This window comes from Canis lupus, chromosome Y, assembly GCF_048164855.1.
Source record: "Canis lupus baileyi chromosome Y, mCanLup2.hap1, whole genome shotgun sequence".
Lineage (NCBI taxonomy): Eukaryota > Metazoa > Chordata > Mammalia > Carnivora > Canidae > Canis > Canis lupus.
Window position 1 is genome coordinate 2,592,978 of NC_132877.1, and position 27,404 is coordinate 2,620,381.

The window sequence follows — 27,404 nt, forward strand, 5'->3', positions numbered from 1 at the left end:
ATAGAGCTACCTGAACACATACTCAGAAGGACAGCAGGAAATACAGACTTCTATTCATCAATTAATCCTTATTTTTCTCCCAAAATGCCTTTTTACTGAAACAAGAATTATTCAAGCAATAGTGACGCTCCCATCTTCCAAATAATTGTTTATATTGTGTTTTGGCAACACAAAATCTTATAATAAATGAGGCATGTCATGAAAAATCTGGAGTAAGATTATGGACATAAGAAAAAAATTAATTAGTTAAAAAATCTGGATTAAAGAAATGAAAAATCAGGGTACCTGGGTGGCTCAGTCGGTGAAGCATCTGCCTTTGGCTCAGGTCATGATCCTGGGGTCCTTGGATTGAGTCCCGTGTCTTGCTCTCTGCTTAGCCAGGAGTATGCCTCTCTCTCTGTACCCCCTGCACATGGTCTGTCAAATAAAAAAAATAAATAAAATTAAAAAAAATAAAATTTAAAAAAAGAAAAATGATCATAAACACCTGTTTGAGGTTTTGACTTTCACATAAAAATTTTTTTGCACATAAAATTTATTTCATATTCTTGTTCATTTTGTATTTAGATGTTATTTTATATGTTGATAAAATTAAATCCAAGACTGTTTTTCTTTATAACCAAACGTAAGTACTACCAACACCAACACCAGGAATCTAACCTTATATGAAATTGAGGAAACAATGCTTATGTTGGCGACAACCCAACCTGATATAGTGATGTCATCAGGAACCAAGGCATTCCATGTAACAGAAAACAGAATTAAAAAATATTAAAAATACTGGCAGGCCAAATTTCAAGGAAAAAAATGTTTATACAGACTCTTCATTTGTAAAAAAAGAAAAAAAGAAAGAAAGAAAAAAACCCCACAAGATCAAAGCTCACCACAATGGAAAGAGTTAGTAGCAATGACATGATAGCAGAAATCAAAGAATTAGTACCCAAATCTTGGTGTCTGATTATTGGTGTGATTAAAGGGAACTCCATGCTTCTGGCGACAGGTATGGATTTACCACGTGGAGGATGAACCAGGTGAGCCCATGATACCATGGCTGGTGCCTGGGTGATAGAAAAGTCTGGTGACCAATGAGGACATGTGGAAAGGGCTTTATTAGATTATTTCTGCCTCTTTGGTTCAAATGTCAACTGAATACAGTGACAGATTCTTTCCTTTTCTTTCTTCTTTTTAAAAAATCTTTATGCCCAGTGTGAAACTCGAACTCAGGACCTCAGGATCCAGAGTCTCTGGGTCTTTGGACCAACCCAGCCAGGCGTCCCCAACAGGTCCTATTCATAGGTATGAGTAGTTATGGGGAACACACGTTCCTTCCGGTGTCAACACGGGTCACTGTAGGTGCTTGACGGGTAGATCTTCAGGGGAGCTCTCCATGGTCTTGGATGTCTCTTTGGATCAGTGCTCACATGCGACGGGGATACACCCAGTAGAAATGGTCACAGTCGACCTCGTTCCAAAGGACGGAAGTCTCAGATGAGAAAACACTGTCTTGTCTACACAGTTCTCCCCTTGGGTGGATTTACGTGATTTCTCTGTAATTAACATGATTTAAACGATTTCTCTGTAAAACAATCTGACCCTTTTGCCCCATGAACTCGCTTCTCAAACCAAAGAACCCGGGCTCAGTGTTCAGTCTCCTTATATAACGGGAACAAGAGCGACGGATCAAAACGAAGACGATGCAAAGGAAACTTGATGGAGTCTTTGCATTTCGGGTTGAGCACACGATTCAAGTGCAAGAGACGTGACCTGCGGATGATGGGTCCTTTCGTTAATGCAATTTGTAAATTTAAAGCAGATTGGTTGGAAAATGTACGTAAATACGAAACAAATTAGCTCTTGCTTCAATGAAAAGTATAGTCATGTTTCGAAAGTGTTGCACAAAAGAAAAACGTTGCACTGGTTCAAGGCTCACTTGAATGGGTTGGGTTCATGATAATTGTAGAATTTAGATATAAACGATCATTCGTTTTCCAAGAGCTTCTGCTTCAAATTAAACAAGTTCGCTTATGTAAGTCGAGTTCAGTGAGGTGTGAATACTTCAGAAAACATGATAAAGAAAATGACATTGTGCATCGCCCCAAATTCAAATATCCTTTCCCGATGACTTTGTCGAACAGGAGAGTTGTATTATAATAGATTATAATGCTATTTGTGCTCTGTCTCATCCGCTCGAATATTTTGGTTACAGTTTCACAAAAACAAATCCGTTTTCTAATCATTTTTTTTCCCGCGTAGGAAAGACAGTAAGTCTTATTCCTCGAATGCCACGTATCGTATAATTTTCTGAATTGTATAATTGTATAATATCTGTAGCCAACAACTTTGCCTCTGGTTAAGAGCAGATGATGTCTCACTCATTTGAGCAGCCGTGTGATGTGTTTGGAGGTCAGCAAATCTGTCTTCTCCGAGTGCCGTTCCACAAATTTGGGGAATCTTGCTAGAAGACTTCCTCAAAAATGCAAAAGGAAAGGATGCTCAGCAGCATTTAAGGAATATTTACTTTTTCTTCCTTCCAAAAATCAGACTGCCAAACTTTTAATTATTTTAGATTTTTAAATCTTTTTTTTTTTTTTTTCCTGGAGGTCTATCACAGTTGTAAATGGTTCCACTGTGGCATGATTAACATCTATGGGAGAAAATGCATTTTTCCTTTGTGTTATTTTCCAGTGTAAAATACTGGACTATGAAATTTGCAAACAAAAAAAATAAAATTTGCAAACATAGAAAAGGGGAAATAGCAACAAAAAAAGGAAATCAGATATATTTGTTTCTGTGCTTTTATAAAGCATTGGTACTTGTGTATTTTTTTTAACTTTAGGCAGCAAGATACACATGTATACAAATTTGCATAAATTTTGTTTCATTCAAGATGATGTTGGGGTTCTTTTGTCTCATCATTATTCTTCTTTTAAGTATTATTTTGCATGTGCATAGATTCCATAATAAAATTATCTTTAGTGATTTGCCTCAGATTAGAAAGCTGTAATATTTCCTGTCTTCCCTTATTTTAACTGTCCCTAGGAGAATCTTTGCAGACACGCCTTCCTCTATAATTTTGATATATCATTATAAAAGAGTCCATTAACAGTCATTATCATGACAATATGGCTTTAAGATCCCTGGTTCACAAAGGCCAAAGGTTTTTTTCTTAAAAATATTATCATCCCAATAATCCTGCCTACCTCATTATGTACAAATGTTTTGTTGACCTGCATTTCAATCATCTGGAGTTGCCTTAAAAAAAAAAAAAAAAAAGACTGTAATTTTACCATGAAAATGTCCACCCCATTGATTGAAGTGCACTTGTTACTAAGTGTGAGGAATGCACACCATTTTGTGGATCTGCTTCTCACGGGCCCTGCAGAGAACTGCCCGGAGTTGTCCGTTGGTGAGGTCTTATATTTTTATTTATATTTTATGTATTTCTATTTTTATAATCTATGTTATCAGTTTTATTTTTATTTTAGCTTTAATGTTTGTATGGATTATTCAGCGTGCTGTGTTGAGAGCACCCACCCTTCCCTTTCTCTCCGTGAAGCTAATCATTTGTGACCCGCAGGCACTTTCTTAGCATTGGAAATAGTACATCGGTGCAAACAGCAGAGAAAAGAAATGCCCAGTGTTTTCCATCCCGTGGACACCGCTTGCCTGTCTGCTGAAGGACCAACCCAAGTGTGTTGAAATCCCTCAGCATGAAGCTCACTGGTGAATCAAGGGTTTCTGTCCCACTTGTGTAAATGTGACAGAGCTTTGGTTTTTCCATTAGGTGGACAGTGTAGACATGCCTGAAGGCTGGAACAACTCCAGATCATCAATCACTTGACCTTTATTTTGAGTCATATGCATATGTATTTATATGTCACATCATTTTTATACAAATATATATAAAACATAAAAGTATAAAATATAAAAATATTTATGCATAAACATAAATAAATTCATATAAATATGTACACACGAACATATATGTGCATATAAACATACACACATATGCATAAGAACACATATACACATAAACACATATACACATATAAATACAGACATAAAAACATAAATACAAAAAAATAAAAAATAAAAAACCATAAATACATATATAAATACACACATGAATATATACACACTATAATCCTAAATACATATATAAATATGTTTGCACATGTGTAAATACATGCACATGCATAAGACTTTATATATACACAGCTTATATTTTTGATATGTTTCTTTTCCATATCTTCTTGATATGTTCTACTTCTTTTATCTTTTTATGATTTTTAGGTAAACTACACGCCCAGCGTGGGGCTTGAACTCACGACCCCAAGATCAAGCATCCTATGGTTTACAGAGTGAGCCAGGCAGGCAACACCCACTTTTTGCCTCTTTAATGTGGTGGTTGGGGTTTCTATTTTGCAAGCATATGGCCCTTTTTTTTTTTAATTTTTATTTATTTATGATAGTCACACAGAGAGAGAGAGAGAGAGGCAGAGACACAGGCAGAGGGAGAAGCAGGCTCCATGCAGGGACCCCGAAGTGGGATTCGATCCCGGGTCTCCAGGATCGCGCCCTGGGCCAAAGGCAGGCGCTAAACCGCTGCGCCACCCAGGGATCCCAAGCATATGGCCCTTGATGAAAGTTTCCAAAGTGGACACAATGGGCCTTCTGTGGAAGGAACCCCTTCAGCCACCCCTTCTCCTGAGGATGCACCTTCTTATGGGCACACAGCTGGGTTCCTGGCACTCCAAAAGTTTTACCAAGACCACATGCAAAATAATCACTGTGCACAGGATGCCTGCTGGGTATTGTGTGCCCAACAGAGACATAGCATTTTTTTAATGCATAAATCACAGAAACGGTCTTGCAAGCCTGTCAAGGTGACGTGTGTATCTGAGCGTGCATCTAATAACAAAAAAGAGATTCAGGCCTTGTGTTAATACTGCTGCTGCTGCCTTCAGCACACGCATTTCTGAGCTGGGTGTGTTTGCTGTGCTTGGACAGGCTTCTGCACTGAGGGCAGCACAATGCAGTAAGGGCCCCATCTTCTCTGTGTGTGAGTTGATCTCATAATCCAGGCCCACCTCGCCGAAACTCAACCACCAGGTATCTTACCCTCACAGGGTCCTTTTACGAAATAAAAAAATGCATATCGCCATGGGCCCCTCTATTCCACAGTCTTAAAGGGCAACACATAAAAAGCGCAGCCCTCTTTGGCATGATTTGTATTGGGGAAGTATGAGCCTCTGAGGACCAACCCAGGGATTCATGGTTTCAGGGACGCCTGTTGCACTGATTTGAGAAGTGAGCATGAACAGGGTACGCAGGTGTATTCGTGAGACGCTCCAGAGGAACATCTAATATAACATCCCTCGTTTTCACGTTGCTATCTACCATTTGGTTACATCACAGATCTTGTGACATCCTAGGTTCATTTGTCTCACAGGAAAGTGAACACCAACGTTAATGTTTTTTTTGTACCTAGCTTACCCATTTTATTCTAATATTCTTGTTTTTCTAAATGCTTTTCCTGATGAACACCTTCCAGCCTCCATAATTAGCTGACTGCCCTAAATGCTCTTGGAACTGGCTCTACCATTTAAAATGTTCTTCCATTAAATTATGAATCCATCAACTCATTTACATGTGTTCCTTCCTTATTTGCCGGAGTTGGGTTTTCAGCTTTTTTTTTTTTATGATTTTATTTATTTATTCATGAGAGAGGCATACACAGAGAGAGAGAGAGAGAGGCAGAGACACAGGCAGAGGGAGCCCAACGTGGGACTTGACCCCGGGTCTCCAGGATCACGCTCTGGACTGAAGGCAGCATTAAACTGCTGAGCCACCGGGGCTGCCCAAAACTAGACTTTAAAACAAAGACTGTGGGACGCCTGGGTGGCTCAGTGGTTGAGCGTCTGCCTTTGACGCATGGTGTAGTCCTGGAGACCCGGGATCGAGTCCCACGTCGGGCTCCCTGCATGGGGCCTGTTTCTCCCTCTGCCTGTGTCTCTGCCTCTCTCTGTGTGTCTTTCATGAATAAATAAATAAAATCTTAAAAAAAAAATAAAACAAAAATAAAACAGACTGTCAAGTCATGTCAGACTGCACATCGCTGTTACTCAAAAAAAAAAAAAGATAAAAGAAAAAAAAATGGGACACCTCAATATAGGAATGCAGTGTGTTCACATAATAATTATAGTGACCACGGTTCACACGATGCATGTAACATAGCCATAAATATTTACACATAAGCAGGTAACATTTTGCTAATGATGAGGTTAAAATGATAGGCAGGATCTAGAATATAAGTGTACTCAGTCCTTGAAATGATCAGTGGGCATATTCAGTGACATTAGTAAGGAAAACGGATTATTCGGTAAAGTGGAACACGGGACAGTATTACTGGTGGATTATTTCAATTTCTCTAAGGTTTAGTGGGTTAATCTACAGGAGTACTGAAATCAAGAGTGAAAGGAAAAACATGTAGCTCACAGTAAGAATAGTACAACAGTAATTACCTGGATTAACTTTTTTAAAGATTATTTATTTGAGTGAGAGAGAACACGAGTGGGGGAGGGGCAGAGGGAAAAGCAGGCTCCCTGTTGAGCAGCGAGTCCGATGTGGGGGCTCCATCCTAAAACTCCGAGATCATAACCTGACCTGAAGGCAGACCCTCAACCAACAGAGCCGCCCAGGCACCCAACCTGGATTAACTTTTATTGTAAATATATCAATGTAAAACTCAGAAGATTACTTAAATTATCAAACTCACACTTCATAATTCCAAGTGACTTATGGTAAAACGGGTTTTGTCTTTTCTCTTTCCAAATTCTTAATTGCCTCCGAAACGCAAAAAAAAAAAAAAAAAAAAAAAAAGGGAAGCAGGAACCTCAAAGAATGTGTTACAAGAAAGCAGAACATGAAGGAAAACTGCGTACAGAAAGGTATTTTTCATCGTCAGAGAAAACTGTAAGGTGACACCAGCGTATGTATGGACTGTGTTTTAAATTCCCTTTTGTGGAACAAGAGAGATCATTCTCCTGCTCAAACCCAACGCACAATTGAGCTGTGCTCCTTTATTGTCCGATGTTGTTTTTTTTAAAATTTAATTTATTTATTCATGAGAAACACAGAGGGAGAGAGAGAGAGGCAGAGACACAGGCAGAGGGAGAAGTAGGCTCCGTGTAGGGAGCCCGACATGGGACTTGATCCCGAGACCCCAAGATCACACCCTGGGCTGAAGGCAGGCGCTAAATCACTGAGCCACCCAGGGATCCCCCATCCGATGTCGTTTGGACTCTTGCAGCCTTGTGATGATTTACAACTGCTGTGCTCACTCTGCAGGGATAGGGGTTCTCCTCACGTAGACCTCGCCTGAGCCCCAAGACTACCTTCATCTCATTCTCCACTCGTGGACGCTGCGTCTCCTTCATGTCCACGGGTTTGGGTCTTGCTGTCTCTGTCAATGGCTCATCCCCTGTGAGACTTGGGTTCTGCTTTCACCTTGAACCCTACAATCTTTGGTTGGCCACGGCTGGCCTGCATGTAGCCATGGACGTGACATGATTAGGAATAGGGTCTTTGCTGAGGGTTGGTGACGGCACGGAGCAACACAGACATGGATATGGTACGGCAAGGACTCTTCATGGGGACATGGGTTGGGCCCTTGGAGGCCACCATGTTCCCATTGCCGGCCTCACCGTGGTAAGCCAGCAGCCACATCTCCCTCAGCTTCCATGGCCTCTGCATCCGTTGATACTTGAGGGATGCATGAGCACTGGAATTGAGGTGGACATGTGTGAGGAACCAGGAGGTCCTCCAGAGGTGTGACCATGCTCTTGGACCCCCTCATGGGCATAACCATATGGCCTCTCTGCTCCATAGGTGTTCAAGCCAAGTCAGACATGTCCCAAACCCAGCCTCAGTGGTCCCACGTGCCAGTCGTGGAATCCAGTCCGTCTTTCTTTGCTAGAACTGTCACAACAAAGTACCAGAAAGCGGGTGACTCAAATTCACCGTCTCACAGTTCTGGAGGATGGGGGTCTAGGCCCATCCAGCGTCCTAAACTGCTTTACAGGCTGAGATTTAATTCTTCTATCCTCTGGTTGGTTTACTATAAAACACCCAACCAACGTGTGCTTTTCTTCTTTTTCTGAGTTTTCTTTTCCAGAACAAACTTCTAAGTACCAGGGTGCAGTTTCAAAGCTAACTCACTCATAGGTTGCCACACTTGCCTGTTCTTTTCGTCCTATAAGGAGACTGAATACATAGTTTCAACGTTATCCCACAGAAGCATAAGGTTTCAAGGTTTCTACAAAATCATGTTTCTTTGTGGACGAAAGCATTTTGTTTCAAATTGCAGGCAGCTGAGTTACATCTTTCAGGTTATATAATAATAATAAATATATTATTATAGAGATATATATAGAGATATAATAAATAGATATTATATTCTTTTGTGTGTTAATATCATATATTTTATATATAAGGTGTTTGAATTATAGTACTAATATGCAGTTACATATTACCTATAATATGTAAGTTACATTATAATATATAACATAATCATAATATCATATAGTTATATTGTTGTAATTATAAATTATAAATACATATCATAATTATATTATATTTTAATATAATATATCATTATATTATAATATAAATATAATATATATTGCAACCTACGATTACATAATTGTATCATATTTTATATTGGTGACTTAGTTTTTTTTGTTTTTTTGTTTTATTTTTTTTATTTATTTATGATAGTCACAGAGAGAGAGAGAGAGAGAGAGAGAGAGGCAGAGACACAGGCAGAGGGAGAAGCAGGCTCCATGCAGGGACCCTGACGGGGGATTTGATCCCGGGTCTCCAGGATCGCGCCCTGGGCCCAAGGCAGGCACTAAACCGCTACACCACCCAGGGATCCCTATATTGGTGACTTTGATTCACAACTTTCACAGTATATTATATGCTAACTTTATACATGTATATATGTATATATTTATACATAACATATGTATGTAGTATAATTTTATATATGTACATATTATGCATAGATATGTATATATTATATATGTAACATATACATATGTATATATGGGTGTGTATATATATTACTTTTTTAATAGAAAATAATTGAAAAGTAGAAAAGCTTTATATGGGGTGAGTGCCTATACACTAATCACCCAGCTTCATTAATTTTCAACTCCTGGCTAAACTTTATTCATCATTATCCACTTGTACCCCCCTATTTCTTCCCTCTCCATCCAGATTAATTAATTAATTTATTTTCACCCAGATTATTTTAAAGCCAATACCAGGTGTAATAAACAATAGCATTCATCACTCGTATGTAAATATTTGAAATTCTTTTTTTTTTTTTAAAGATTATTTATTCAGGAGAGAGAGACAGAGAGAGGCAGAGACACAGGCAGAGGGAGAAGCAGGCTCCATGCAGGGAGCCCGACGTGGGACTCGATCCCAGGTCTCCAGAGGATCAGGCCCTGGGCTGAAGGTGGCGCTAAACTGCTGAGCCCCCCAGGCTCCCCCAATATTTGCAATTCTTGTTGGTACATGGGACTTATGTAAAAACAAATCTGCAATTCCTTCGCAGACTTAAAATGTGACGCATCATACTTAAGACCCAGAATATCTAGTGTTTAATTTCCTAAATTGTGTAATAAGTTATTATTATCACTATTACTAACAGTTTAATATAATCATAATATAAATTATGGTTTCTAATAAGATCCAACTATGTTCCATGCATTGAAATCATTTGGCACTTCTCTTTTTCTCTTATAAATATAGACTCTCACTGTGTCTTTTTGTTTCCCCCTTACAATTCATTTGTTGAAGAAACAGGGTCTTTCCCACAATCTGACTGTATATTCAAGTGCCCTGTAATATCCCACGGTCTCCCGTTTCCTTGTGAATTAGTAGTTGGTCCAGAGGTTTGATTTGATTAGATTTCGATTGCTTCGGCAAGAATATATTTCCATTGCGAGCTACCATTACTTGCTTTTCTTTCTTTTTTGATACTGTCATCAGTTGTCACCAATTAAAGGTTGGGAAATAATGAGTGTCCATCTGTGTCATTCTGTTGCATCGATTAGCTGGACGATATTTGTAAAGACAAAATTCCTTGCAACCACGCTTTGGTTAAACTGAGGTAGATTTTTATTTCAGAAAGTTACATTTTTATTTAAGAAGGTTGATTCTTTCACTTTGTTTGTGAGGTCGCAAATTAGGTATGTGTGTTTGAATGGAGCCGTGCCGTGGACAGGTGTGTAGGAAGCCTCTGGGCTGAATACCTGCACCCTCCCCTCCACACACACATCGTTTGTGCCCCTTAATGGATGAATGTGTGATTCTCACTTTTTTTTTTTTTTTTTTGCATGACGCACATCTGGGAATATCTATTACTCGGAAGCAGACAGGATACTTTTTACATGTCTCAAAAGCTCCCTTGACAGTAGAGGGTAATTAACTGAGAAATTACATATAGCAGCCCTGAGGCAGGCACTGCCAACTGAAGCAGACAGGCGCTTTCTCCTGGTTTTCACTTCTGCGTCTTTTTGCTCTTCTCCACCCTCACTCGGGATCGATACAGAAGTGTTGGAGGGTGGGTTAATCCCTCTGTGTCCCCCTTGGAGACTTTACCTCAGCAGAACATCTCGTGCAGTTCTGTACGTGTCCATCTCTGAGCCGCATCCGCCAAATGCTTAGCTGTGCATTGATCTGCATCTGTGTCTCTGCATATTTGGGGAAAAGCAGAACACTCACAAGTGTAGTAAACAATAGCATAGAAATTTTGGATTTTATCCTGAGGGTCATGGGATACTACTCATGAGTTTTACTGAGAAAGTGACAGGAAGACACTTTGGATTTGGAAACTTCATGATGGTTGCAGGATAGAGAGAAAAAGTAGAAGATGAGCAGAGACGCAGCATAGTCAGGAGCCTATTAATTAAAAATCTAAAGGAAAAAAGGCTGTGGCATTGGTGTGGGAAACATAAGTGGACCGAAGAGTGATTTACAGAGACATCACTGAGAAGGGATGAGCATAGGTGGAAGACAGATTCTGTGGTCAAGGGTAACTGTTGGCTTGAGAGTTGGTTAGTGTGCTTGCTGTTTGGTTAAAATGGGGACCACTGGCTGCAAACAGAAGGGCTCATGAAATGGAGACAGAGAACTGAATCTGTGACCTAGAAGGCTTAGGGTCTTTTGTGGGGTAGCTCACTGATGGTTCTGATGGGTTGTTGAATTTATAATCACAGGCAAAGGTGAGAGATGTGTTGGAGGTATCAAGTCTGAAGGCATCATGGTGCCTGATGGATGGTCACTGACGTCATGGCATGCATAGCTCATTCGAGAGACTAGTAGATGACACACATTCCCAGTTTCCAGATGTAAGTATAAAAGTGAGTTCTCCCATTCGAGCCTGGTCTCCCGTGTTATGTCAATGTTTCCACCGGTATTTATGGATATGTGTATGCGTGCCATACTTCGGCCCTCTACTTGTCTTAACAAAGGGAACTCGATGAAGCTTAATACAAAGAACCTTTGGTGCTCAATATACTTGAATGCAAATCACTGATGGAAACCCACGACTATACAGATGGTCAAACAACCAGTAATGGTCCTAACTGGCATCTCCTTTTGTTTAAAGGTTGAGCAAGTTCAGTGGAAAGAGGGAGAGGATTGGGTCTGGGACATGTGGATTCATATCTACAATTGCTTGGGTGACCCTGGACAGGGTCGTCCCATTATTTAACAGATTTCTGTTGTCCATCTGTCAAACTGAACAAACAAGGTGTCTCAAGTGGAGTTGGTGAGGAATAAAAGACACACAAGCTGACAGAAAAGGAGAAATGTCCTCCGATCCCTGAACTGAGCCCAGAGTGCATGCTTCTCCAGGACAGGAGAGCTTTTTGTAAGGAACAGGGTGATTCCCTGTCGAAATGTTTAGGTTTCTCCCTCTGCCTGTGTCTCTGTCTCTCTCTGTGTGTCTCTCATGAATAAATAATTAAATAAATACTTTTTAAGAACCTACATCTAACTCTGGAGTTCTCTGAAATCAGTCTCATCTATAGAAAAAGTCTTTGAATCCTTAGCAGGATGTACAAATCCGATTTCCTGACTCAAGCACTAGAGGGACGATAAAGGAAGGAAGATAAACATCCATAACACTACAAAGTAAAATTTGTTATTTGTTGCATGTAATTGTTAATTCTGTGACTTTAGATTTATGGAACTGTCAAGGGACTCAGGAGGAAAGAAATATGACATATGTTCAGCCCTATCAGGGAAGAATTCATGACATTTCCCAGGTTGGGGCTATTAAAGAAATTTTAGTGAGGGAAGGTTTCTGGAGTAGAGTCCAGATGGCTCTGTGGTTGGTGGAGTTATTAATGTGACAGAGATATTTTTCTAACGTCGTTATGTTCCATAGAGTTGTCAATGTTCATTAAGACAAAAAAGTGCCCTGAGGTTCGTTTAACACTATTAATGATTAGGTTTTTAGCAGCTATAATTAAATCCCCACATCAATCTTATTGGGAATCTAAAACACCAAAAAAAAAAAAAAAAAAGAAAAGAAAAGAAACCCAAAAATCAAACCAGAAACGGAAGATTTGAGGTAAAAAAAAAAAAAAAAAAATCAACTAGAAATAATTTAGGATGACAAAGTGAATTATCATGTAATATTTAGAGGTTTAGAGCATGCAGATAAAACAAATCAAATTTAGGTAGCTCAGTGGTTGATCATCTGCCTTTGGCTCATGGTGTGATCCCAGGGTCCTGGGATTGAGTCCCACGTTGGGCCCCCTGCAAGGAGCCTGCTTCTCCCTCTGCCTGTGTCTCTGCCTGCCTCTCTGTGAGCCTTATGAATAAATAAAGTCTTAAGAAAATCAAATTTCCATTAAATTAGCAGGTATTGAGTGTCCACCTTTTGTGAAAAACCTCCACATTCATATCATTTAACATTGACCAAAGCCTACTGAGTTTTATTATCTTGAGTTCATGAAGCAAATGCAGGATTAAATATTAATTTTTTGATCCAGGCTATAACATTTGTCACATCCAAACTGAATACATATGGTTGGAATGAAAGTTGTAGAAATCACCCTTGAATATCCTTTTGTATCAACCAAGAAATGTAGATGACATATGGTTTGGGGACTCTATACAGAGAAATCTGCACACAGAAATTTGACCACCATGCAGACAAAGGGGAAAAAATCAATCAAAAGTATTTACAAATGCTTGGTCATTAAAAATATTCCACTGGAACACCTGGGTGGCTCAGTGGTTGAGTGTCTGCATTTGGCTTAGGTCGTGATCCTGGGGTCCTGGGATCGGGTCCCACATGATGAATAAAATATTAAAAAAACAAGCATGTCTAATTTCATTACCACCAAATCTAGTGCAATAAAATGTGTCCAGAATGAACTAGTGTATTTTTATTCCAACATCCTACCTCATCCAACGAGACCACCCTATCTTAAAAACAAACAAAAACAAAAACAAAAGTCTACGACCACTGATTGGGAGAAAGTCCAGAATCTGCTAGTTTTTGTTGCTTGTTTTTAATCAACACAGGAATCCATTCCAAATCAAACACTTTTTTTTTTTAAGGACAAAGTCCAAAATTTTGGGGGCGGTTCTGTTGAGCCCTAGTTAGTTTATTTCTTCCTTGTGTTGCATGGCACTTGAAAACCTCACCGACATTGAAGGAGCTGTGAAGTCCACACGTTTAGTCACCCAAGCGATGGAAACGTTTACGTTCTTGGAGATTCTGAGAAAAGGCAGCAGGACTGTGGAAGATGATGCCCTTATTCTAGGAACCACAAAGTGAAGTTGGGTGAAAACAAATATTTGGGTTGTATCGTTGATGGTGCCCAGTTGGCCCTGGAGCCCGGGTCCCCGCCGGCCATGTGGCCAAGTGCACAGAGTGTGTGCTCACACCACCCGGCTCTCTGAGGAAGGATAAATGGGGTTTTAAGAGAGCAGGAGCAGCTGAGCCTCTGGCGTCGTGGCCGAGCTCTGGGGCTATCTGGGGGCCTTGGGTACCACGCGCACAGCTTGGGTGGGACGATCCCCACTGTTTCTCATTACCTCTCACGACCCAAAGACAGCTGAACAGATTCTGGGCAAGCAGACAAGGCCCTTGGCACACTCGGCCGAGGAGAACCGCAGAATCCGTTAGGCACTTGGCTTCGGGGGCTCCTTTGGCAGGGCGGGCGCGGAGCAGGTTTGTGCAGGAAAACACTGAAATGCGTTAAGAGGCTCTTAAGTATTAACAAGGCCTAAAAATAACTCCAGGTGAGACAGAAGAGCAGAGCAACCTGTGGGACCTATTTTCTACCCCAGGGGAGGGCCTGGTTAGCCCAACGGAATGCTGGTTTCGTCACAGAAGCCACCTTATGAGGTCACAGCAGGGCTCGTGCACACGTGGGTGTCTGCAGGTGTGCGCCTGGCGGGGCTTCTGAGGCCTGCTGTCCTCGCACATGTTGTCAGAAAAAGTCAGCCAGCATTTTAGGACGAGTGGCACAGACGTCTCCCCTCCTGGTGGCAGGTGAAGGTTTGTCTTCTTCAGGGCTTTGGAATAAGAACTACAAAGAACTTCTTTGCAAAACTCTTTTTTTTTTATTTCATTCTTTCTCTCTCTCTCTCTTTTTTTGCCTCCCCCAAGTCAGGGGCCTGTTTAAATATAAATGGGTGTTGGGTGTGCTCAAAGGCAGACTCGTGGGACACTGCACTGCAGGTTCTTATGTCCAAGGTGTGTGCATGCGTTGGAGGAAAGCCTTCTTCACCTTTCCTCCATCAAAGCCATTAGGGTTGTCACCCATTGGGGGGACCTCGCCTCTCTGCATGGGGCCCAACCCGCCTGCAGGCTGAGCTGGCCCCCTCCCGTCGCACATCTGATCATCACACCCAGGCTTCCCTCTTGCTGCCCATGATGGGAACATTTAATGCACGTTCACTCCGAAGATTCCTAGGTATGATGTGAGGATATCACAAAGCAAGAGACGCCTTTGCGCAAGGTTTGAATGATGTCATCTCTGTCACGGAGCGCACTCCAGGTCACTTCAGATGTGATGGCATCTTCAGGCAAGAGTGGAGGAGCGGAGGCAGAAAACACAACCCCAGGAATGGAGTTTCCATCACCTTGAAAAGAAAAAAGGAGAAACTGGCCTTCCGTGGTGGGCAGAGGGGGTTTATTCGTGAGTGAGGATGGTGCTCCCAGCCCTCAGTACAGAACAAGAAGACGATGGGATGGTGCTGACTTTGCTTTGGAGGATTTACATGTTCCGTTCAGCTTTATGTCATCATCAGTCCTGAGGTCCCCCAGCAAGATTCAATTCGCGGTGAACACCCAAGGGCTCTCAAATCCATTCCAATTTCAGGGCATCAGCATTTGATGGCTGCACCCTTTGCAAGCCCCTTGGAGTCCACAACGGAAAAAGGGAATAGAATGCAGGATCACCAGGTGGGAAATCAGGACCGATGAACACGACTTAAACACACTGCCCTGAAACACTGGCTCTGATTACAACGAAATCTTGCATAGAATATATAAGGAAACACCATGAAGACTCGTGTAAGTGAGGAATGATGTAGTAGAATATGGTGTAAGTTTGGTAGATCTTTGAATTCTTAGGATTAGGTTCAAAACCTAATCTGGTTTTGACTGGACAAGCAAGTGGAAAGCCAAAGAGGAGCCATACGCTAGTGGGCTGGTGCTGGCTCTGGGAGCATTGCTCCTGGCTTTCATCCGACTGGACTCGCGTAACAAGGCAGCATTTATGGACAGTAAGGGCACCAAGCAAACGTCTCTATTGCATCAAAGGACCAGGAAGAGGGGCCCCCACAGAGCACAGAGCTCACAGCTCTCTCCTGGCCTCCCTCCAGCGAGCTCTAGGAACAGAGCTTAGGCAGCCACACTGAGGGCTAGAGTTGCAGCCACGTCTCCGAGCTCTTTCCCCTTGGCAGTCATGCGTTACCTAGTCATGCAAAGGATGCAACAGAGATCAGGGCCAGGCACAGGGCCAGGACAAGGGGCTCCAGGAGCTGCAGGTTGTAGGCAAAGTCAAGTGGAAGGAGCTGGTGTGAGAGAATGGGGAACCCTATGATGCCATGACTGGACCCGAGCTCTGTACACATTGCAAAAATGAAAATTAACGTAACAAAGGATGATGAAAAAGAGTGGGTGCAAGCTACCGTCCAGAAAGCAGACAGGCTGTTGGTAGGAACCCATGTGAGACAGAGCAAAATAGCCAGTTGAAACCAGAATCGTAGCCCAGGAAGGCAGGTTAGAATTTGTGCTGTGAAATGAACCACGTGCAGCACCTGCCAAAGCTAAAAAAATTTTTTATAAAAATAAATAATATGGGATCCCTGGGTGGCGCAGCGGTTTGGCGCCTGCCTTTGGCCCAGGGCGCGATCCTGGAGACCCGGGATCGAATCCCATGTCGGGCTCCCGGTGCATGGAGCCTGCTTCTCCCTCTGCCTGTGTCTCTGCCTCTCTCTCTCTCTGTGACTATCATGAATAAATAAATAAAATCTTTAAAAAAAAATAAATAAATAATAAAACATTCCAGGTGGATTTAATGGGATCTCGAGTTTCACAGGGAAATATTCAAAATGTGCAAGGTCTAAATCCAAAAGTACTCGACATATGAGAGGATGTGGATAATCTCAAGGATTCTCCAGACAACGAGACAGTCAACGTGTGCCAACTCCAACAGGACCCAGAAGTGGAAAGTTTACAAGACAAAGCTTTCGAGGCAACTCGTATAACCCCATTCCGAGAAAGAAAGGTGAATATTCTGGAAATAACAGGAAAGATGGAAGTCGTGGCTAAGACGTCAACTCAACAAAACAGAACCAAAAAGTACATTTCATGAGGCAGCAATACAGGAAGGACTCAAGTCATGTAGGTGGAGAAGCTCGATGGCAGGATGGAAGGAAGAGCAGGGAGAGACCACGAACCCAGAGATCAATCCATACAAATCAGCTTATCTGAGCAACAGAGAGAAGAAAATGTAAGAGGCAGAAACAAATGAATGTGCAAGATCTTATCAACCGGTCTATGGCTCTTTTCCTTAAAATTCTTGAAGGAGAGAAGATAGAAATTGGTGCAGAAAGAAGAAGACGGGAGAGGAGGAGAGGAACGGGAAGACAAAGAGGAAGAGGCAGAGGAAGAAGTAAAAGAAGAGGAAGAAGAAGCAGGAGGAGAAGAAGAAAAAATAATAATACTGGTTCATTTCCCAGATTTAACAAAAGGCATGTCTAGAAAGTCAGTAAACTCTAAAGAGGATAAAATAATAATAATTAAAAAATGGCACACATATTTTCACAAATTCTGAAGAGGATAAAATAATAATAATTTAAAGGTGGCACACTCCTTTTCATCAAGCTGGTAAACAGGTTTCACAAACTTTGCTAAAAGTTGTTGAAAGCAGAGAGAAATAATACATGACATTCAGAGATTAATGACTGACGCAAAAGCAGAGTGTTCGTCAAAAATCGTAAAGACTATCTGTGATTGCTTATTGCATGTGGCATCATGTCTTGAAGGTTTGTGTTCTCACAGGTGGCAGGATTTCCTTCTTTTTTAAATTTATTTTATTTTATTTTTTTAAGATTTCCTTCTTTGTTAAGGTTGAATAATATTAGTCCATCGGATGGAGGTACCACACTTTTTTTTTTAAGATTTTATTTTATTTATTCATGAGAAACAGAGAGAGAGAGGCAGAGACACAGGCAGAGGGAGAAGCAGCTCCATGCAGGGATCCCAATGTGGGACTCGATCCCAGGACTCCAGGACCATGTCCTTGGCGGAAGGCAGGCATTAAACCGCTGAGCCACCCGGGGATCCCGGTACCACACTTTCTTCATCCGTAAATCTATCCATGGACTCTTGGGTTGTTCCCACCATCTTGGCTATCCTGAATAGTTCTCCAGTGAACCTGGGAAGTACGGACAGCCCTTTGAGGTCTTGACTTCTATTCTCTTGGGTAAATACCCAGAGGAGGCATTGCTGGATTATAACAGGAGTCCTGTTTTTTTATTTTAATTTTTTAGGATTTTATTTATTTGAGAGAGCATGAGCAGCAGGAGGGGCAGGGGGAGAGGGAGAAGCAGAGTCACTGCTGAGCAGGGAGCCCCATATGGGGCTCGATCCCAGGACCCCAGGATCATGACCAAAGCCAAAGGCAGATGCTTAACCACCTGAGCCTCTCTGGGTGTTCTCCAAGAATCCTGTTTTTACTATCTGAGGAGACACCATACAGGTTTTCATAGCACCTACACAATTTACATTCCTATCTACAGTGTACAGGGCTCCAATTTCTGCACATCGTCACCAACACATTATCTTAAAAAAAAAAAAAAACAGTAGGCACGTGAAAAAAAGCGAGGTTATATTCATCATGATTTTTTAATTTTTTAAATTCAAGTAAAGGATATATAATGTATTATTGGTTTCAGAGGTAGAGGTCAGTGATTTGTCATCTTATATAACACCCAGTGCATATCACATCCTGTGCCCTCCTTCATGCCCATCACCCAGTTACCCCATCGCTATACTCATCTTCCCTCCAGCGACCCTCAGTTTGTTTCCTATGATTAAGAGTCTCTTATGGTCGGTCTCCCTCTTTGTTATATTTTTTTCCTTCTCTCCCTTATGATCCTCTGTTTTCTTTCTTAAGTTCCACATGTGAGTGAGATCATATCTCACTTTCTCTGATTGACTGATGTGTTTCACTTAGCGTAATACCCTCTAGTTCCACTCACGTCATTGCAAATGGAAAGAGTTCATCCTTTCTGATGGCTCAGTAATATTCCATTGTATATAAACACCACATCTTCTTTATCTATTCATCTGTCGGGACATCTGGGCTCTTTCCATAGTTTGGTGATTGTGGACATTGCTGCCATAAACATTGGGGTGCAGGTGTCCCTTCAGATCACTATGTTGGTATCTTTGGGGTAAATACCCAATAGTGCAATTGCTAGTTCCTCACCTACCTAGCTCTATTTTCAACTTTTTGAGGATTTTCCATGCTATTTTCCAGAGTGGCTACACTACCTTGCATTCCCACCCAACAGTGTAAGTGTTTCCCCTTTCTCCACATCCTCTCCCACATCTGCAACATCTCCAAGTCATTTCCTGACCTCCTAATGGTGATTTTGATTTGCATTTTCCTGATGATAAGTGATGTCGATACACCTGTTGGCCATGTGTGTACGTTCTTTGGAGAGTACGACGTGATTCCACTTTTCAGAGGCTACTGAAACAGACTCATAGACGCAGAGCATAGAATGGTGGTTGCAATGGGGAGAAGGATCAAGTGGGGATTGGATATTCTATGGGACTAAAGTTTCACTTATGCCGGAAGAACACTCTCTAGAGATGTGCTATGAAACGCTGTGCCCATACTTCACTCAAAACTCGGCGAAGAGGATAGATCTCCAACTGAAGTGTTCTTACCACAATAGAAAACAATCATAAAGACCAGAAAACACTGGAAGAACTTTTTTAACTTTCCAAAGGAAAATCACACAAAGTAGAGTCTATAGGTAGGGGAAAAAAAAATGCCCTACAGGAATGAAGCCAAAGTTAAGACATTTCGGTTCAAGAAAAACTGAGATAAGTTGTCTCCAAGATCTACTTTTTTGAAAGAAATGCTAAAAGAAATTCTACAGAGGAGAGAGGCATAATAACAGAGGAAAATCTGGAATGTCAGAAATGAAGAAAAACAGAAATAGTCAATATTTGGGTTCATATAAACAGATCACTTTCCTCTCTTAAATCCTAGCAGTAAAGAAGAATGTCAAAAGTTAACACAATGCCATTTTATACACATTTCAAAAAAATTTACTTTATCTTTCAGAGCCGTTTTCACTTCACAGCAAAACTGAGCAGAAGGTACAGAGATTTCCCATACGCTCCCGACCCCACATACACAGAGCTTCCCCTGTTACCAACGTCCCCACCAGATGGTGCATTTGCTAAGATGAGTGAACCTACCTTGACACCTCATTATGCCCAAGATCCACAGTTTATATATTAGGGTTCAGGGTTGGTGGTGTCCATTCTATGAGTTTGCACAAATGTACAATGACAAGCATGTGTCGTTGTAGGATCACACAGAGCCATTTCTCTGCCTTAAAAATGCTCTGAGCTGGGGCTCTTCATGCTCCCCTCCCATTCCCTGGCAGCCACTGATCTTTGCCAGTCTACAAAGTCTTGCCTTTTCCAGAATGTCATGGAGTTGGAATCCGACAAGATGGAACATTTTCATATTGGCTTTTTTCCACTTAGTAATATGCATTTAAGTTTTCTCCATGACTTTTTATAGCCTGGCAGCTCATGTCTTTCTATTGTTGAATAATATTCTATTCTCTGGATGGACCACAGTTGATTTATCTGTTTACCTACTAATGGACGTCTTGGTTGCATCCAAGTTTGGACAATTATGAATGAAGCTGCTATAAAGATCCATGAGCAGGTTTTAGAAATTTTTAATATAAAGCACTTCCTTGAAAAAAACAAAACAAAACAAAAAAAAAAGTACTTCATTGCATTGGAAAAAAAAAAAACGAACTATGAAATTCCAGCAAGACAGATACTACTACTATTTTGGATGAATTGAGTTAGAGAAACAGAAGCCCATTGCTACTGTATTTTTATTTTTAAAGATTTTATTTATTTATTTGACAGAGAGCACACAAGCAGGGGGAGTGGCAGGTAGAGGGAGATGGAGAGACTCTGAGATGAGCCCAATGCGGGACTCAACTCCAGGACCCTGGGGCCACGACCTGAGCCAAAGGCAGATGTTTAACCGACTGAGCCACCCGGGCACGCCAGCTACTCTATTTTCTCTTATTTACCGTTAAAAACATTTACTATTTTGCACAAGTGAAAATGTGAATAAATATGTCTTTAGACTAACTACAACTGGAAATCACTAGATTCAAGATCTCTTTGCTTCTCTAATGAAAACAACTTATTTGCATTCTGTTTGTAGAATTGTTCCGCGGTGATCACAATTCCTTACTCCTGCTTGGTACTCTACATTTCCCCGTCAACATTCACCAAAATAGATTTGGGTGTGTGGGTGTGGGTGTGGGTATGTGTGTTTCTGCTTATGCGTGAGTGTTAAAGGCAGTGAGAAGTAAATAATGACCGTGTATAACCTCTATCATCTAGATCAATGGGTCCTCTTGGACCATCTGTGATGACAGAAATGTCTTCTAACCAATATGGCAGTCACTCTATCAAATACTTGACGTGTAGCTTTTTAAAATGAGGAACTGAATATTCAATTAATTTAATTTAAATTAGTTTATATTTAAATGTAGATAGCCATATTCAGATAATGGATGTTCTATTACCACAGCTTGAGAGAATATTCCTGCTGACTCACCACCACATTTCCCCTGGTTGCTTCCCTGCCAGTCACAGAATTAAACACTGCACAGAATGTTCTAGCATACGACTTTAGGTACATTTGTTTAAAATGAAAACAGGCCCTGCATGATCCTGGAGACCCGGGATCGAGTCCTACGTCAGGCTCCCTGCATTGAGCCTGCTTCTCCCTCTTCCTGTGTCATTGCCTCTCTCTCTCTCTCTCTCTCTGTCTCTCATGAATAAATAAATAAAATCTTTAAAAAATCTTATATTAAAAAAAAAAAAAGAAAAGAAAACAGGCCCTGGAACACGTTTTAGATATTACAGCTGACCTTGGCCACAGGAGTGCAATAATTATGACCTATATTCATTGGCTTGGTATTAAGTTGTGTCACTAACATTTTTATACTTCCCACATGTTATTTCTCTTTATTTTTACTAAAGTGTAGTTGCTGCATATCGTATTAACTGAAATTTGAATGAAAAAACATTTTTTAAAGATTTCCTTTCAAAATAATTTTATTTATTTATTTTTTTAAGATTATTTATTTATTTATTATTAGAGACACAGAGAGAGAGAGAGAGAGAGAGAAGCAGAGACACAGGCAGAGGGAGAAGCAGAGGGAGAAGCAGGCACCACACAGAGAGCCTGACATGGGACTCGATCCAGGGTCTCCAGGATCACACCCTGGGCTGCAGGCGGTGCTAAACTGCTGCGCCACCGGGGCTGCCCTCAAAATAATATTAAAGAATTTTTCTATTTGGTGTGTGTGTTGAAATAAACTTCTCATTGACATAGCTTCCCTGTAATATTAATATTATGACAAAAATATCAGTATTATCAATTTTATTTTATTTTTTATTTATTTATTTATTTATTTATTTATTTATTTATTATTTATTTATTCATGAGAGAGAGTGAGAGAGGCAGAGACACAGGCAGAGGGACAATCAGGCTTTATGCAGGGAGCCTGATGTGGGACTCGATCCTGGGAGTCCAGGATCATGCCCTGGGCCTAAGGCAGGCGCCAAACCACTGAGCCACCCAGAGATCCCCAGTATTATCAATTTTAACTAATTATACTTAAATTAAATTTTTAGGGGATCCCTGGGTGGCTCAGCGGTTTGGCGCCTGCCTTTGGCCCGGGGAGCGATCCTGGAGTCCCGGGATGGAGTCCCACATCGGGCTCCCTGCATGGAGCCTGCTTCTCCCTTCTCCTGTGTCTCTGCCTCTCTCTCTCTATGTCTATCATAAATGAATAAATAAATCTTTAAAAAAATAAATTAATTAAATTTTAAAAATATGAGTATTATCAATTTTAAATAAGTAAAATCAGTGTTAATATTATTTAAATAGTATTAAAGTTAAGATATTACTATCATAATATGATTTATATGCTATATATTATAGATATATTGCAAATTGTATATTAGTATATAATGTGTACATTAATATTACACAATTGTAATTAATAGTATGCTTATCAATTGAGGAGTCAGGTAGTGCTGTGCACCTGAGCCAAGGTCCCACATTTCTCTAATGTTTTTTGCTCATGCATGATCAGAATTCACTAGCAGCTCACCCTCTTAGAAAAACCACAGTTTGGGGTCTGTGAAATGACATTCTTGCAAGATTCTATGCAGCCTCTTCTGTATCTCAGAGACCTGCATATGGATTTGACTCAGGGTCATCTAGTATATAACATATACTTATGTAGAATCAAGAGATCTGGATTTCACTGCTGCACATCTTTGAGTGTCTGCAGCAGCCCTGCTGCTCAAAGTGTGGTCCGCGGACCAGCGAGCAGCCTCCGCATCATATGGGAGCTTGTTAGAGATGCAAAATTATCGCGTCCTTCTTCAGATCTACCGAGTCAGAATTAACGCTCCTTAAGCAGTAGCTGCGTAACCATAATCATAACAGTTGGTATCGTTATTGTAAGACTGAACAGTCTTAGATGCTCTGCAAATTCACATATCAGGGAGGTGCCACTGTGCGTCTGGGCATCGAGATTTCAATGGGGGCACGATAACAGTGCTAGGAAACACCCAGGATTCATGCAAGGATGGCGGTGGCGAGATTTGGGGCAGTTCTCCACATTCTACCCTTTATTCTCTGGAGTGAAGATTTGAGCAGCAACAATTCCAGTAGAACAATCTATTTCTCCTTACATATAAATCAGGCATGATTATTCTTAAATAGGAACAGTCAGGGTGTACGGATAATCATTTAAATTGAGAGCTGAATAATGCTTCTTGATTAGCAATACATTGGACCAAACGTGGGGGTAAAAATCAGGGTGCTTCTCTGTTCATTTTGTGCCCAGAATACTTGAAATTCTGTTAAATGGCACATTTGTTCACGTGAGCCCAGTAAATACCCCATTTGACTCAGAATTCTTTTCAACCAAAGTACTCTCTCCGATTGCAGAAATCGGTACCAGTCTATCAGCTGGGAGAAAGAAGATGGGATATTGAATTTTCAACTCATCATACCATTCTGCTGTCGAGCCATTTTCAAAGGCTTATTAAAATCTTAACTTACCTACCCAGCTTTTGTTTAAATCGATACTCAACGCAACACAATTACCTAGAAGCGGTAAATTACACTATGCATCGTTACTACTTTGTGCTTGTTTGTTTCAAAAGAACAATCGGTGTCCGTGGTATAATAAAAACACTAATTGTTCAAATATTAACAGTGTCGAGGTCATTTCCATCACATACGTTTTAAAGGCGGTAGAATGCGATCTGCGCTTGGATCTACTTTTTAGGTGTATTTATTTTGATGTTTAATGGGTACTAGTAACCTCATCCATGATGCCCAAGAACTGCTAGTCCAACTGTGTCCCTCCCGCAGATACAGCGTCTATGTGCTCATCATTAGAAATTGTCTAAATGTTACCACAGTCTCTGCTCCTGAAGACTGTTGTTTCTACCCAGTGACAAAACACATTGCAAGAAAAGGTAACATGTTATGCAATTAGTATCACTTGCACGAGGAAACGCAGATGTTGGTTTGCAGACCAAGAGGATGTTCTCGGGTAGGAGAAGACTCGAAGATCTACTTGAGAGCAGAATAAAGGACAGTGTGGGCTGTGTGGAATCCGCAGAGGTGGTGTTTGCAGGCTGGGCTGGTGACGGTGCAGGATTGCATGGAAGTGGAGGTGGAGCTTGGTTCCTTTCAGTAAGGAAAACTTGAAATAATTATTCACTGACTATATGAAATAATTATTCACTGAGTATGAATTAGGTATGGTGGTCCTAGGAGGTGTTGTAAAGAAGGTATTTTCAAGGAGAAAAAGAAAGAGTAATGACAAAGGGAAGCCTTCACTCTGTGAGAGTGGTATATACACACGCCTAGGAGAATGCATTAAAATTCACAGTTGTGGGGGTGGCTGGTGGCTCAGTGGGTTAAGTGTCTGCCTTCAGCTCAGGTCATCATCTCAGGGGCTTGGGATCGAGCGCCACGTTGGGCTCCCTGCTCATGGAGGAGTCTGCTTTTCTGTCTCTCTCTGCCTCTCCTCCCTGTTCATGGTTTCTTTCTCTCAAATAAATAAATTAATTAATTAATTAAAAAAAACATCTCACTAGTTGCCACTGAGTTACATGCTTAGAATAGTCAGAAGGAAAAAAAAAACTCAATAGAAACTTGACAATGATGCACTACATATTGTGTCTCCTTATGGATTAAATGTTCCCATCAGTTTTACACACACAAAGAAAATCTACAAGTCTTTGCACGTGTCTGTGTGCATGTGAATTAATCCATTGTGTCCATGGCTCTTCCTCTGAGTTGTTCTTTTTAAATATGGCTCGTCTTAATTCCAGTTCCAAGGGACACGTTTTGGGAAAGGTGGTGACATCCTTTCAACACCCTTGCTCATGACAGCATTTCACGGTATGGAGGTATTCTGAAAGTTATATTTCCATCTGTCCACACTTCGATGTTGTGTACATTTCAGTATTTTTCAAAGGTAATGGGAACTAAAATGAACACATACACATTGAACAAGATCAGCAATATGTGCCCTCTGATCCCAGTTAATTCTTAATTTGCTTTAAGCACATCTCCATTATGTTTCTATCTATCTATCTATCTATCTATCTATCTATCTATCTATCTATCATCATCATCTATCTATCTATCATCTATCTGTATCATCTATCTATCTATCTATTTATTTTTGTTTTGTTTGAGTTTTCTTTTCTTCCAACACGGACGCAGAGGCAGTTCACAGTCTTGCTGGGGATGGCGCTGAGGCTGTGGCTATCTGGCAGACTCGATCAGAAGACCAGTTATCAGAGCGCCATGTGATTTTTCATTTTTTTTTTTTCCTGGCTGTTTGGGAGCAGAATACACGGAGCTCCAGAGGGAGGTCCATCCAGGTGAGGCTCTGCCCTTCAGGAGACCTTGCCTTTCTGGCCTATGTTTTGTCTTGCTGCTCAGAAAATGCTGGCAGGAGGCAACCTGCTGGGATGAACGTGCTTGACAAACTGCGATTGTCACAGTCGTTGGGGGAAAAGTCCCAACAAACATGGTGGCTGACCCTTGGACATTTATTTGTCAGAGCTCCGGAGGCCACAAGTCTCAGGTCAAGGTGGGCTGGGTTGGTTCCTTCTGGAAGCCCTGATGGAGAATCCAGCTTTGCCTCCTTCCTACTTTTTTTGGTTGGCAGCAAAGCCTGGCCTCTGTCTCCAGTGTCGCAGGGCCATCCTCTCTGTGGCTCACTCACATGGTCCTTGCCCTGGGTCCCAATGTCCCTTTTCATGGGAGGACACCCCAATCATCGCATGGGAGCCTGCCCACATCGTAACGTGATGACACCTAGAAACACCCTGTTTCCAAATAAGGTTACAATTCTGAGGTTTCCTGTTGACACAGATTTTGGGGAAGGAGACATATTCAACATAGCAGACAAGTTATGTCCTTAATTTGACTTCAGAAGGAAACATCTTGCCATTTCTGTCCCTGGGATGGAGGTTGGCACGGAGGAGGTTCATCACTGATGGCTTACAAGAAGGATGCGTACAAGCAATCATAAAAGGTAAGTTTGGGCAAAGAGAGAAATAAACCGGTGGTTATGTTGTAGCAGGGGGTGTAGACTGTGCCTCAGGGGGTTGGAAGGAGGGTTGATACCTCAAGATATTCTAAGCCAAGGCAAGGGGCCAGAGCTTTTCCGCCACGACACTGAGCACTCAGTCCCTGCAAACTATCATTGAAAGCATCAAAACAAATCCCGTTTCTCTCTGTCTCTCTCTCTCTCGGTCAAACAAATAGGTAAAATCTTAAAACAAAAAGAAAAATGAACCCCGTTCCTTGAAGCGTCAGAGAACCCTGGAACCCAATGGCCAGAAACACCCAAACATGGAGAATGATGTTTGCTGTTAAAACGACTGCATTCAAGTAAAGCAACAACTAATAAACTTCCAGGATATAATGATCATTGGGAATCATCAGGACAAAATGTAAATTCGACTAGAAACAGACTATGGAACGTGATTCCACTTTAGGGAGCGTTTAGATTTTGTTTCCTCCACCAAAATAGCAGATAGATCCAGGGAGCATTTTGAAAGCCAACAGAATGGAGTAGTTATGGTCATAAGGTAGGGTCCATATGACAATTTGATGTTCCTGTTGTCATCGCAGCCTTGGGATGTTGCTCTGCTCCCCGTGAAGGCCCAGAGATCCATCCTACACAGAAGCATCCTCTTTGACTAATTTTGCAGAGGCCAAATTTCAACCTCTGCAAAATCCAATGTTGTCCCCGACTCTGCTTTCTGTAGCCAAGCACAGAAGGGTCATTCGTCTCCCGCACACAGACACTTTCACTGGTCACCGCTCATCTCTGCCCTACAACGTGGTCTCATGTATTTGAACATTCAGATGGGACTCCTGTTCTCCTAAAAATGTGCTTATTCTCTCTCTCATTCGTCCTGAGCAAATAAGCCCATCTCCTACCTCTGAGGA

The 27,404-nt window shown here is 41.3% G+C and overlaps 2 long non-coding RNA genes across 2 annotated transcripts in view; one reads left to right on the forward strand and one right to left on the reverse strand.

Annotated features, from left to right (window-relative positions):
• The window catches only part of LOC140629041 (uncharacterized), a 308,289-nt gene that overhangs the window by 226,775 nt on the left and 54,110 nt on the right, over positions 1-27,404 (reverse strand). The window contains exon 3 of the long non-coding RNA XR_012026915.1: positions 286-417. This is a non-coding gene — a long non-coding RNA (uncharacterized lncRNA). The remainder of the gene's footprint in view (positions 1-285; positions 418-27,404) is intronic.
• Positions 14,488-26,847, forward strand: LOC140629066 (uncharacterized). The gene is made up of 3 exons (XR_012026924.1): positions 14,488-14,590; positions 26,319-26,481; positions 26,715-26,847. It is a non-coding gene; the product is annotated as an uncharacterized lncRNA (long non-coding RNA).